The sequence below is a fragment of the Trachurus japonicus genome, chromosome 23 (assembly GCF_045865225.1).
Source record: "Trachurus japonicus isolate A0001 chromosome 23, Traja_1.0".
Lineage (NCBI taxonomy): Eukaryota > Metazoa > Chordata > Actinopteri > Carangiformes > Carangidae > Trachurus > Trachurus japonicus.
Genome location: NC_140929.1, coordinates 435,001 through 450,486, shown reverse-complemented (window position 1 = coordinate 450,486; position 15,486 = coordinate 435,001).

The window sequence follows — 15,486 nt, the reverse complement described above, 5'->3', positions numbered from 1 at the left end:
ACTTTTGTGAATGCTTGTTAATGCTCATCTTATCAATCTCATGATGTTATAGTATCTTTATTTCTTATTTCAAATGAGCCATAATGAAATGTCATGACTGGACTTTAGGCTTCCTATGTCAGTCCACCCTACAGATTGAAAGGCATTAGATCCCTGTTCATCATTCAAATTGAGAAACAATCCTGACATATTGTAATCATCACAAATAAGCTGTAGATAACATCCGGGAGCTGAAAACATTGTAGTTTCTATGGACATTCTAAATGGAATGTGCTTTTAACATGCGTTTTCTCAATTAAAAAAAGGCATTTTAAAAACGTGTTTATTTGGGATACAAAGTGTGATCTCACTTGTGTCTTTGGATAGATTTATTTGTATGACCCTAAGGTACTTCCATGCCAAAGGGGACCTTTGCATCATGACTTGAAGTCAAATGTCGCTTAACCTCCCTACTATATCTCTAAAAACAGACTGGGAGGTAGAGCCTTCAGTTACCGGGCTCCTTTACTGTGGAACCAGCTCTCTCCATGGGTCAGAAAGGCAGACATGTCTGCCCATCCTGGGTGAGGGATCTCTCCTCTGTTGCTCACCCTGAGATTTCACCTGTTTTTCCCCCATTAAAAGGATTTTCTTGGGAGTTTTTCCTCAGTTACTGTGAGGGTCTAAGGGAAATTGTTTGCCTTATCAATTAAAGGCAGAAAAGCCCCCAAAATATTAAAACATAATTAATTGATTAATTAATTTAATTAATTGCACATGAGGAATTTAAAGAAGAAGAAAGAATTGTAAGAATGTTGTTAAATTGCAATGTGTACTGATGGCTTGTAGGAGACACACTGAGGTTACAGTCTCCACACCTTTATTGTTTCATAAAGTGCAAATAGGTGAGTTGTAGAAACAGTCGCTATAGAGACCAGAGCTTTTCTGTACCAGACTGTAAACATGTTTATTTCTGCTGTAAAGTTTAAGGACATTGTAGACTGACTCACTGTTGGAGACTCACTCTAGCGGTCAGGAGAGGAACTGCACAGTCTTGTCAGATGTTGGAGCTCTGATCACCCTGTGACCACCAGGACCAGGACCAGGACCAGGACCAGGACCAGGACCAGGACCAGGAAAAGGACCAGGACCCTGTGGCGTTGGTGCGTCAGTGGTGGAGTGAGGCGTTCAGGGACAGTCACACTGAAACAGAGAATCAAGAACAAGGTGAAACCTGCTGTCTGAGATACCTGCTCTAGATGGGCTGAGGGGAGGGTGTGTGTGTGTGTGTGTGTGTGTGTGTGTGTGTGTGTGTGTGTGTTGGTGTTGGTGGGTTGTTAATCTCATCCTTCAGGGGAGTCACGTGATCAGCTGGAGAAGATGGCGGCTTAGGTCGAATCTGCTCAACACAGCATTGCTATTTTTATTGATTTTCACCATTGTGACAACTATTACTACACCATGACTGATTCGAGCAAGAAATGTGAGCTGATAACTACATCATCAAATTTTCAGATGACACGGCCATTCTGGGGCTGTTGCACAAGAATGGCAGTCCAGAAGCTTACCATTCTGAGATCTGTAATTTTGTTCAGTGGTGTGACTCTAATTATCTGATGCTAAATGTAAAGAAAACTGAAGAGATGGTGTTCATGTTAAAGCTGTGGACGACCTGAGGCCGGTGGTCATCCACAATGAACCCATCGCTCAGGTCTCTTCTTATAAGTACTTGGGAGTCTACATTGATGACACACTCAGCTGGAGGGCACATGTGGAGAGTCTCTGCTCCAAACTGCAACAGAGACTGTATTTTCTGTGCAGATTGAGAGTTTTTGGTGTTGAGCAGAAATTTATGTTGTTGTTTTATCATGCCGTACTGGAGAGTATCATAAGGTACGGAATTACAGCCTGGTATGGCAACTTGTCTGTTCAACTAAAGACACAAATTAATCGCCTGGTACAACATGCCATGAAAATCATGGGCGTTAAAGATCATGTTTCTCTTCAATCCATTTACGAACAATCCACCTTGAGACACGCATGCAAAATTTTGTCTGATCAATCTTATATTCTCCATTCAGAGTACCAACTGCTTCCTTCTGGGAGGAGATTTAGAGTTCCCCGGAGCAGGTTGAACCGCTACAAACATTCTTTTATTCCAACATCTGTTAATATTCTGAATGCACATATGTAGTTGTACAGTTGATAAAACACTGTGTACTGTATTTTAACGGTTGGGCAACTGCCAACTGCCATTTTTTGTTGCTGTGTGCTGTGTTGGTATGGGTAACGTAGTTGTTTCATGTGTACTGTATCAGTACAGGTTATTGATTGATTGATTGATTGATTGATTGATTGATTGATTGATTGATTGATTGATTGATTGATTGATTGATTGATTGATTGATTGATTGATGTATATTTTATGATGATGTGTACTGTAGCAGTACGGGTTACTGATCGCTCGATTTTTATTGTTTGTTTGTTTGATTGTTTTTATTGTCAAACTGCGGACCACCTGTGAAGCCCACAACGAATTTCCCTACGGGGACAATTAAAGTATATTGTATTGAATTGAATTGAATTGAATTGAATTGAATTGAATTGAATTGACCCTTCGCCAACTTCTCCCACAAACGGCTATTGTCCAATCCTACGTTAGCAACCGTAACTATAGGCCTGGCAAGCTTTCCGCAGTTGAGTCATTACGTTTGCTTTTGTGGACACATTTTGAGACTAGGACGAAAAACATTTGTTTGTAGAGAAGGATGTTGTTGTTGCTGCTGCTACTACGGCGGTGGCGGCGGCGGCAGCAGCAATATAGAGATGTTCAGATACGAGCGGACTTTTTTTTCGACTTGAGCAAGTGTAAATATGGGGAAAACCATATGTTCACCTCCGAAATGACAGCTGTACTTTTAGGGCTTTTACCTGGGCTTTTAGGGCTTTTACCTGGGCTTTTACCTGGGCTTTTAGGGCTTTTACCTGGGCTGTTAGGGCTTTTACCTGGGCTTCTAGGGCTTTTAGGGCTTTTACCTGGGCTTTCAGGCGAGGGATCCTCCAGGCAGGGACTGCTTTCACTGACTGATACAGCGGTGGGAGAAAAAAAACAGCAGCCAAAGCTGTATGTGGTTCACAATCGCCCAAAAACTTTTAGTTTGACAACGTTTCATGACCAGTGAGATGACCTAAGTCTTGGTGGGTTGATAGACGGTAAAATGACCGATCCTTACTGCTGCTCTGTACATTGTCCAGTCGTGTGGTTGAACAGATGTTTTATCCTCCTGCGCGAGTCACGTCACTGAAAACTCTGAATGATCTTTGTGACTTCTTCTCTCTATTATCTCAGAACAGTTTATCCAGAAAATTGCTGATATTTCCTTTGAAATCGATACCAAATATTGCCAGGAGCATGGCTGGGAGTGAAAGCTTGCCCGGCGTAGCAACAGTAACCAAGGGGGCGGGGCTTACGCGAAGGGTCAATTGAATTGAATTGAGCCAGGCCTTGCTGTAAGATGAGAGGGATGTCCGACATGGAGGCCATAGAGAGCCGAAGCAGAAGCAGGAAGTAACGTCGCCATGGGACCTCAATTCGAAAAAAGTCTCCATACAAATGAACGGGAGTCCAAGTTTTATTTCGTGATCCGATTGAATTGCGCCATGAGAAAAAAATATGACCTCTACCTGTTTAAAACATCACGTTTCATGCAGAGAAATCAGCAGTTTATCGTAAAACGGCAACAGAAGAATGTATTTAGTGTGACGACGCTCTGCAGACTACAGATCTGTGTCCCACTAAAAATATGTCACCAACTGACACAGGAAAGGGCGGCATTTGGTAACGTCACCTACGCGACCTGTAGTCTTTCTGGTTACGGATTCTTCTGAATTTTATTCTACAATAGTTTTACAACAAACTGCTGATTTCTCTTCATGAAACGTGATGTTTTAAACAGGTAGAGGACAGATTTTTTTCTCATGACACAATTCAAACAGATCACGAAATAAAACTTGGACTCCCGTTCATTTGTATGAAGACTTTTTTCGAATTGAGGACCCATGGCGCCGTTACTTCCTGCTTCCGCTTCGGCTCTCTATAGCGGAAGCTGTACTTGAGAAACAATGTGGCTACCTGGAGACACACTTCAACAAACTCTAGCAGATGGGAGAAGACACTAGAGGTGGGTGCAATTCATCGATGTGGCGATGCATCGCGATGCGTCACGTGACGATTTGGCAACGATTAATTAACGTTGATGCTTTGTAGCCCAGACTGTTTAGTGAGTGGGACCACAACAAACGGAGCTGAGCGGCCACTGAGCTATTAATGTTATACAGTCCATGAGTTAAACAGGTAACAGTTAGCCCTGCCAATTTACGTAACACATGTAAACAAAGTTTATGCCAGAGAAAGCATCAGTGGCTGTGGGACAGCTAACGGCAGTAGTAGCTAAGCTAATGGCAGTAGCTAAGCTAACGTCAAAGTTAAGTAGGTCAAAGTGCAAATGTTTACATAAAATACAATATTTTGTGTCTTTGAGAAATACAAGTCAAATGTTAAAAAAACCTTGTTATTTTCTTAATGAGTGTACTTTTAGAGGAACTTAATTAATTGATTGGCTATTTACTTACAAATATAGCCACAGATGAAGACAAAATCAATCTTGTATGTATAAGAATTGTGGCACCAATAATCAAATCAAATAGACAATCTTTATAATCGAAGAATCGAAGCTCCCATAATCGAAATCAAATCGAATCATGAGGTACCCTTGTTGGAACACCCCTAGAAGACACTGAGGCAAAATTGTGATTAGAGAAATGTGACTTTTCTAGCCTGGTCTGCATTAGCAGTTAATTTACAATCCTTTTAGTCTGTAATTATTTTCATTTATTGGTGGTTAAAGGAGAATTTCGTCCATTTTTGACGCCTAAATCGTTGTCCTGATGGTCACCCAGTGTTGGGGGGAGCAAAAAACTACAACTAAAATGGATGCAGGCAAACCGGAGTTACCATGGCCACCCGGCGCTAGCGATAGCCACAATGCTAACCCATGGGGGCAATTCTTTCAACCACAACAAACACTCAGAAAACAATCAAATATCTCTGGTACATGACTGGAATCCTTAAAGAGACCACTGAACTCATATAGTGTAGAGTAGAAACAGTAGAAACTTTATGTTTTTGCATGTAGCCACTCACCTCAGATAGCCCAACTCTTAAACATCCCAGAAAGACATTACTATCCCATCACAGAGAGAAACTAACACTTTGTCCTTGTTGTGATGATTTCTTTACTAAAATAACCGGTCAGAGATATTATGGACATTACCACTGCACTGCTCCACCATTTATTTTAGTAAAGAAATCATCACAACAAGGACAAAGTGTTAGTTTCTGTGGCGGGGAGAGCAGGCGCTCTGTGATGGGATAGTAATGTCTTTCCAGGATGTTTCAGAGTTAAAAACACAAAGTTTATACTGTGAGCGTTACACAATGGACGACTTGCACAATGTAGTGTGACATAGGCTACTTCTGCTTTACGAAGTTACGGTCTGCTTACTTCCGGCTGTCAACTTTATCATAGCACTTGCTGTATTTTTATATACAGTCTATGCTATAATTACATATCACGTCTAACTCTCTCATTCTTCATAGGTTAGTTTTTATTTTTAGTATAGTCGGTTCAGTTTGTTTTTTTATATTGTGGTTGAAGCGTTTTTTATCATTTAATCATTGATCGCATCTTGCCGTTAACCGCTCGGCTAACTTAGCCTACTGGCTAAATGAAAATTAGAGGCTAAATAAAATTACATACAACACTTTAATTATTTTTGTACACATTGTTATAACGTTAGTCGGTTCAGTTTTGTAGGCCTACATAGTGTTCTGAATTTATTTTAAATCATCGATCTACTAGTAGTTCGTAGCGTTAGCTTAACCTGCCACTAAGCTCTCAGCTGAACTTCAGCCGAAAATGAGTGAAAACTCACGGAGGAGAACGAAGACATGAAGAGCAAAGAGGGGCTGAAAAACCCAAAGTCCTTATAAACTCCGTAGAGCTGGTTGCCCTCTTCATAAACACAACAGTGGGTTTTTTTATTTAGCCAGTAGGTTAGCCGAGTGACTCGGCAAAATGCAATCAATGATTAAATCATCAAACGCTTCGACCACTATAAACAAAAATGCAAACTGAACAGACTACACTATAGTAACAATATGTACAAACATGAATGAAGAATGGAAGTTTTGTCTGTAATTTTATTTATCCATTAATTTTTATTTAGCCAGCAGGCTAAGTTAACGGCAAGATGCCATCAATGATTAAATGATCAAAAATGCTTCGACTGCTAGGCTATATATAAAAATACAAACTGAACTGACTATAATATTCACAACATGTACAAAAATAATTATGAAGAATGAGAAAGTTAGGTGTTATGTAATACAGCAAGCGCTTGCGCTTTGATAAAGTGAGCGGAATATAACTTGGTAAAGCGGAGGCACATCACACTACATTGTGCAAGTGTTCCATATTATATGTATAGACTTACACTGTTATAATGTTCAATAATGTTATAATAACATAATATAATATAATAATATAATAACAGACTGTTACACATAAGTCAATCAACTCACCAATCACCATGGCAACAAGCTGAAAGGGGAGAACGTCCGGTCCGACCCAGGTCCCCAATTCTTGTGCAGGATGAGACTCAGTTATATAGCCACCTGTCTGCAGAGGCCACGCCCCGTCAGAGGAGCCAATCAGAGACAGACGCTCAGCAGCGACCGGACAGCAGCAGGTGTGACCGCCTTATAAGGCCTGCTGCTGTCCCGTCGCTCCTCTAGGACAGCGCTCCATCCGATAGGGCGGTCACGCCTCGATAACATCAGCTGATAAGACCCGTCTGGCGTCACACCAACATCATGTTGCACTTCTGAAGAAGATGAAAGAATACCGTTGAAACATGTAAATGTAGGCTACTGCTGAACCTTCTATGTCCATATAAGAACTCAAGTTCAAACATAAACAGAAGAAGATGAAGATTTCATTCTGTGGGTAACGGGGGCGGGACTAGATAAGCTTTTGCTTCTCCCGCTTTCCCTTTCGGCCATGTGTATTAATAAACAAATAAATAGATAAAATAAACACATGGAGCTAAACGTCTGTTATTAAACAGATGTGTAACTGGTATTAAACATTATTAATGTGCAACAGTCTGGTATTAAACATTATTAATCTGCAACAGTCTGGTATTAAGCATTATTAATCTGCAACACTCTGGTATTAAACATTATAATTCAATTCAATTCAATACTTTATTGTCATTGTCACCTGCAACAACAAAATTGCGATAGAGCCATCACAGCATAATAATAACAACAACAAATCAATCAATTGTGCAACCTTAGGTGCTTCAGTGCTATGAAGAACAATAATGTAATCGGGGTGGAGGTTGAGTGGTGAGAGGTGGGATGCTGCAACAATGCAAGACCAGTTCACAACCTTGCATGTTCAAGTAACAGTCTGTTATTAAACATTAAAAATGTGCAACAGTCTGTTGTTAAACATTATAAATGTGTAACAATCTGTTAACAATCTGTTGTTAAACATTATAAATGTGTAGCAGTCTGGTATTAAACATTAAAAAATGTGCAACAGTCTGTTATTCAACATTATAAACAGTCCAAAGGGGTTCATTGTGTCTGTGTTCTAATTAAACGAGTTCTTATATGGACATAGAAAAGGGTTGAGCAGTACATTTACATGTTTCAACGGTATCAGCTGATGTTATCGAGGCCGCCCTATCGGATGTCACACAGCTGGAGCGCTGTCCTGGAGGAGCGACGGGACAGCAGCGACGGGACAGCGCTCCAGGCCTTATAAGGCGGTCACCTGCTGTTGTCCGGTCGTTCCTCCAGGACGGCGCTCCGTCTAGGAGATAAGACCCATCACACCAACATCAGGATGTAAATGTACTGCTGAACCTTTGTCCTGTATATAATAACTCAAGTCTAAACATTATAGACACATGCAGCTAAAAGTCTGGTATCAAACATTATAGACGTGTAACAGTCTGGTATCAAACATTATAAACACCTACCAGCAGCTCCAGCTCCAGGTCCCGACACGCCAGGCAGGTACTTGTTGTTTCTTTTTTTATTTGTGCTGGTCTGGTCTCTGGTTCTGGTTCAGTGTGCAGATGCAGGTCTACAGCCTGGAGATGAAGGCACACATGCTGGTTCCATTGTTGAATGGAACCATTGTTGAAAGAGGCTGTTAATAGTTTTTGTAGGACATTCAGGTTCAAGTTACTAAAAAACTAAAACATCTTTTGTTGATATATTTATAGTTCACCAAAAATTGAAATGTCCCTCATGATCTCCCCCCCCTCATGTGGACTAAGGGCTGGGAGAAGTTTCAGAGTCCTCCGTGGCTTCTCTGAGTTACAGGGGGTCTCGGCGTAGCAGTGCATGTCCATATGACGGTTGCAAATGGATACCAACTGTCTTCATAACAAAAAGACACACCAAAAAACATCCAGATACCTCCATGCTGCTCGTATGTAATGTCCGTCTTGTATTGAAGCCCCGACATGAGAAGTTGTCCCGAAAAAAATTAAATGAGTCTATATTTCAAGCTTGTTTGTAGCGGAAGCTTCTCTTCTCGGTTCGTCAAATTGGACGAGCAGCATGGAGCAGCATGGAGGTATCTGGATGTTTTTTGGTGTGTCTTTTTGTTACGAAGACAGTTGGTATCCATTTGCGACCGTTATATGGACATGCACTGCTACGCCGAGACCCCCTGTAACTCAGAGAAGCCACGGAGGACTCTGAAACTTCTCAATTTCAATTTTGGGTGAACTATCCCTTTAATTGATGACTATCTGTGACTGATTTGAGTCTGAAGCAGTTTTTTATTTGGTCTGTTGTTACTAAATGAAATGTCACATCATTATCCAGGCCTTGTGCAGCTGGGTGAGGTCGGCTGGGGGCGGTTGGATGATGATGATCGCCATGACAACCAGCAGCTTAGAGGATCTTTATTCTTTCAGAGCCGAACCGTCAGAACAAACAGGTTGGAGCAGCAACGAGTCGTCCTCACACGCTACTGTGTGTGACAGAGAGAGATTTGTGTAACCGATGTACACTATTGTGCGTTAATCGATGTACACCTATAGAGGGTATGCGTTTATGTCACGTTGCCTTTCGAGTTGCAAACGAACCTCTCTCATCGTGGTGAAGGAGCGGTGGTAATCAGGATCACAGCACACGCTCTCAACTCAGGAGGAGACGCTTTCAACAATGATTCAATGAAGCACTTCTAACATTATATCGATCATTATTTGAACCCCATCTTACTTACTGCAATATAATTTGGAGCAATACATTTCCCAGTTATCTGGGCAAATTGCTGATTCTACAGAAGAAAATTATACATATTATATCTTGGTCCAAATTTGATGCCTCCTCTGATCCACTCTTTCATCAATATGGTCTTCTAAAAGTTACTGAACTCAACATTTTTCATAATGTCTGCACCATGTATTCTGTTGTCAATATACTTAATGACAGACTTTGTGACCTTATTCCAATTTCCTCTCCATCACAGGCCTATCAGACTAGGAAAAAGTATCATATTAAGGGAAAAAAACGGAAACTCAAATGTACTAGTTTCAGTATAGTTTGTAAAGGTCTGCAGTTATGGAACGATGATGACAAAGACCTACAAACATCTTCAACTGCACTTGTTTTCAAAAAGAGATTGAAGAGGAAACTGCTGCTGAAATATGAAATATGCATGATTGTGATGTCATTTTCTCATGTTTACAATTATGATGACTGATGTTGACCAGGCTACTTGGTACTTGTTAGGATTAGGAGTTCTTTTTCTTTTTTTTCTTTCTTTTTTTTTCTTTTTTCTCTCCTTTCTTTTCTTTTCTTTTCCTTTGGGGGGGGGGGGGGGGGGTTATGGGTTGTATGTGAGTGTGTGAGTGGAAATGTAGATTACCCTGTGGCGTGAGAATGTGAGTATTGGAGTGTGAGTGTTTGGAATATATTTTGGGTTCATTTCACGCAAAATGTATTATGTAGCTATGTGTATGTCTGTGTATATTTGTATGTCTCCTTCTTGTGTATGTCTTTCTGTCATTTTCTGTGTCTGGACCTCTTTTTAAAAGCTCTTGAGCTTCTCAGGGTTTTTCCCATTTCACATATGAAATTACAAATATTTTAATGATTTTACCTTTTCTATATAAAGATGATGATGATGATGATGATGATGATGATAAGACTCAGCTGTGAACAGTTCTGCAGTCTAAGAACACGTTCAGGAATAGTTAGACCTTGTGGTTGCAGAGATATTCTCATTTTATTATGGATATGCAATTTTTGAGAAAAGGCCTAAAAAATAGGCTTGGTTCTATTCGCTTAACACTAAAGATATTATTTGCTATTTTGCTCATCCAAAAGATCGCGTTCTTGAACACCTAATGAACTTTATCATTATTTATGCAAAATTCTTTATTCACAAACGAAAATTTGCAAATTTGATTCCTAAATTTGCCCATTTTCTACTAGAACTAAATTCTCTCTTTAAATCTCTAAACAAGAAGTAATTATGATAAAGTTTTTCCCTGAAACCTCTGACTAACTTTTTATTTCTAACTGCCTTGTCCTGTTTTATTTTTTTCTATGTAGATATTGTTTCAACATTTGAGCATGATGACAAATCAAACTGCTTCATAATAAACCTCATGATTTTAAAAGGAAAATACCACAGGAAGTCCCTTCCTAACTTTAATGTCTTCACATAAAGTTAAAGTTAGTTAAAGATACTTTATTACTGTAATGTCTATATAAAAACCTTGTCACTGATGCTAAACAAGAAAAGTGAACGCACACTATTATACACATCTAGATTCATCCATTTAGACATGCACTTTATCTATTTAAACTTGCACTGGCACTTTAAAAACTGGCACATTATAGAACCCATGCTGACATGCACTTAATGTACAGTATATATATGAATGTTTTGATGTGAGCCACTGTATAATTCTTGGTGTATTTTCTACCTGCCGAGGGACTGTGGATGCAAATTAGCAGCAGCTAACACCCATACTGAAGTTCATTAATGTGTATTGTCCCTTTTAAATAAATACATAAAAATAAATACTTGAACTCATTTTCACTTACTTACCCCAGAATAATAAGTGTCTTATCTATATATTTATTTTTGCTTTATTACATACACAATACATATATTATATTACGTTTGAACTTTTTCAATTGTGAAATAAAGATTTTCATTGAAGAAAAAAAAAATCTAGCCTCAACCCAGATGCCCAGATGACATCTGTCTGCACTTCATCAGGAAGAGCTGCAGGTTCCACGGTGAGTCCACTTCCTGTTTCTGCTCTGATGTCACTGACAGGAAACACACCTGGACCTCCAGTTTCTTAGAGTCGCTCCTGACGACACTAAGAAGCGACTTCTGGTCTGAAGCTGCAGTTAAAGGTCGGTTATCAGGCGTCACTTCCATTAGTCCATAGGAACGACCAATCACTGAAGAGAATCTTTTATCTAAGAAAATAGAAATATCATCTAAATGGCCAATGGGAGTTTATATTCAACCGTACTCTGATAATTACCTACAAAATACTGTATATACATTGGGAATGAATCATAAATAAATATTTCCTAATCTTTCCAATACTGAATTAATGATTAATGATTATGGCAAGAATCGTTTCCTTTGTGAAGCAGTAAATTTGGTACAAATACTCTAAATTTCTAAATGTCTCTCTTCTGGAAAACTCAGAACATTCAATATGGCGGCCATTTTTCAAGATGGCCTTATAGGTTTTGTATCAATATCTCCAATATCAGCATGAAATTATCAAAATAAATTCATTTGGGTCTGAAGCAGCGTTTTTCAAACTGTGAAGGCGCCTTCCACTGGGGGGCGCCAGAGTTTTTAAAGAGGGGAGCGAGCTGAGAAAAAAACTGTAGACGTTGAAACAAAAGGTGAGTGAAGTGTCACATGCACACAGGGATAATGAATGAGTCATTACATTTGCAATTATACTGCAATATGATAAAACACAATATTGTAAAACACTGCGGGCTGCGACTGAGTTGAGTTGAGTTGAGAACTTTATTTGTCAGAATCTCTTCTGAAATTTCTCATAACAAAAAAACATTATAAAATATAACACAATATGACACCAAACAAACACCAGACAATAACAAAAACATTAGAGAAATATAACAGGAGACAAACGTCAGGCGTGTGACACTAACCCAACTGAGTCAACATGTTAAAGGGATAGTTCAACATTTAGCCAAATTGGCCCATTGCCATAACCCCTATAGTCAGGGAAATTCATGTAAAACCACTGATGCACGTTGCCTTCAGGGACAGTTTTTCATCAACAGTCTCTGTATTTCCCTCTAAAACAACTCTGTGTGGTAACGTTGTGTTATTGTCTCATAGCGTGGTGAATGTGCAGCTCACAACTTGTCCACCAGAGCGTTGTGGAGTTGTTGGATTGTGTATTTGATGAGGGAAACCAAGACATCCCATAATGAGCCTCCGTAGCGTAGCTCTGAGCAGCTCACGGCTCTGCTCCACCGTTCTAAAAATAGCTTGCACCGACAATTAAAGGTAACGAACCTACTGCTATGATAGGGATTATGGTGATGGGCCAATTTGACTAAATGTTGAACTATCCCTTTAACAGACTGAGGAATAAAAGAGTTCCTCAGTCTATCTGGCTAGAAGGAATCTGTATCTCCTGTTGGATGGACCAGATGTGTCCAGATGTGTCTCCTCCTCGCTCCAGTCTTCAGGCTGCAGTTCAGTGTGAAGTCCAGCAGGGGGCAGCAACGACCTGCCAGTCTGATCTTCAGCTGCTTCTCAACAAACCAACTGTCTCACAGACGTTGTGTTTTATGTAACTTTGTTTAAAAAATCAGGGATTCATCTGACAAAAAGTGCATAAAAACATTTTTTTTTTTAAAGTAAGAATAATAATAAAAAAAAAATGTTATATTTATGGGTAGGTCTGAAGTTGCTGAACAGATTTGATGTGTTGAAAGTGAAAAAAAATATTCATAGCCTAGCCTATATGAGATTTTTATTGCAACTTTTTTGAATAAATGCTAATTACTCCAAAAATAATAATGCCTCAAAATCAATGTTTTTATTAATTATTGACATATTCACAGCTCTAATAACCTCATATGGAGTGATCCACTCTGCACCTCATTTTTCGTAAATATTGAATTTTCTTTGTTTTTTTCTCCTTAAAAAAGTGCATAAAAACATTTCAAAAATTAATAAAACACGTTATATTTATGGATAGGTCTGAAGTTGCTGAACAGATTTGATGTGTTGAAAATGAAAAAACGTTTTGTCAAGGGGGGGGGGGGCACGAGTTCATCTGAAATTTGATGAACACCCCATTGTGGTGTGTTGTTGTCTGGCCTTATTGGCACCATAGACTTTATACAGTAAATCAATGTTGGATTGATGAGAATTGAACATATTTCCCCAACTAGGATTTCTTAGGACTTTTAGTATGTTGTTCTGGACACCTCATAGAAATGATGGATGGTGAAAAACACTCTGTTACAATTAGTTCTATTTTGGGTCCAAACTGAGCTAGAATTGCCTGGACTACAGTATATCTCACTGTCCATCCTCAGTCTGAAGACCTGATGAAGACCTGATGGAGACCACCTGGTCTGACGGTCGGACAGACCACCTTCATCACTCCGCCATCTTTAATTATGTAAATATGAAGATTTGAAAAACAGACGCCAGCTGCACTGCAAAAACTCAAATATCTTACTGAGAACATTTGTTTTATTTCTAGTCAAAATTTAATTTCTAGTCAAAACAAATCTCATTCTACTTAAAATCAGACTCATCACATTAAAAGCAGCTTGTTTTTAGATCATTTTCACTTGTTTCAAACTAATTTTCACTTGAAATAAGTAGAAAAATCTGATAGTGGAGCAAGTTTTTCTTTCTTATTACAAACACAAAAAAACTTGCTTTCACTGGCAGATTTTTCTACTTATTTCAAGTGAAAATTAGTTTGAAACAAGTGAAAATGATCTAAAAACAAGTTAATTTTTAATGTGATGAGTCTTATTTTAAGTGGAAAGAGATTAGTTTTGACTAGAAATGAGACATTTTGACAAGAAATAAGACAAATATTCTTGGAAAGATTTTGAGTTTTTGCAGTGTTCAGACCAGCAGCTGGAGACCTGGTCCACATCTGGAGACCTGGTCCACATCTGGAGACCTGGTCCACATCTGGAGACCTGGTCCACATCTGGAGGTTTACACGTGTATCTGTGGTTCTGGATCTGAAGCTTCAATAAAAATCTCTTTGGTCCATAACGACGTCTCTGTCTGAATTCATCTTTGTTTAGTATCTGAACCAGAAGAACCGGGTCCAGAAGAACCGGGTCCTACATGCTGGTTGTCTCCATGACAACGTGTTCCTGATGTTCAGGTGTTCTGGTCGCAGCTTTAATTAGAATGAATTCCCGGTTCTGGTTCTGGTTCTGGTTTCAGGTCCAGTGTCTCAGAGTCAGTTCAGTGTATTTCCTGTCCCAAAGGGCAGTTTGTGTTGCAGCTCATAGAATCACATAAAGGTAAAAACATACAACACATAGAGACGCGTCATTATAAATAACAATAGCCTATGAATAAAATATGCACTAATTGTGATCATATAAGAGATAAAAAATAGGAAAAGTCAAACCGACCTGGGACCAGCCCCTCCACCAGAACCCTCAGTTCAGGTTCAGGTTCTGTTCACGGACCGGATCAGTCCTGACTCTCATCCTGCAGACCCGGTCCGTGTGTGTGTGTGTGTGTGTGTGTGTGTGTGTGTGTGTGTACGCACGCGCGGAGGGAGACAACAAGAAGATCTGGACCCGGTGATGCTGATGCTGAGCACGCGGCGCCGGTTCGGACTGGTACCGTCACCAGACCGCTGACTGATCCGGATCAGCACCGCGCCCAGCAGGAGCAGGAGGAGGTGAGGAAGAGGAGGAGGAGGAGAGAGGAGGAAGAGGAGGAGGAGAGGAAGAGGAGTGAGGAAGACTGCGGACAGAGGGGGAGGAAGGTGGATCTGCAGGGAGCGCGCCGCGCGGCTGTGGAGAGGCGTGACGCGCTGCACCGCATCCAGGATGGCAGGTAGGTCCTGGTCCTGGTTCTGGTTCTGATCCGACAGACTGAAGCGTTAGCTCGGCTCGGCTCGGCTCGGCTCGGGGAACTGCGGCGGATGCAGCGACACCGACGCGGAGCTCCGGTGATGCGGCCGCTGCCTCCGCATCACCGGAGCTCCGCGTCGGTGCTGCTGCTGCAGAATGTGGGGGAATGACCCTTTAATAACCCTTTAAAGGTAAATGATCAGTGTGTTATCTGTTGTGGATGTGATGATGATGGAGACTCTCCGGGGAAGGACCGGGGCTCG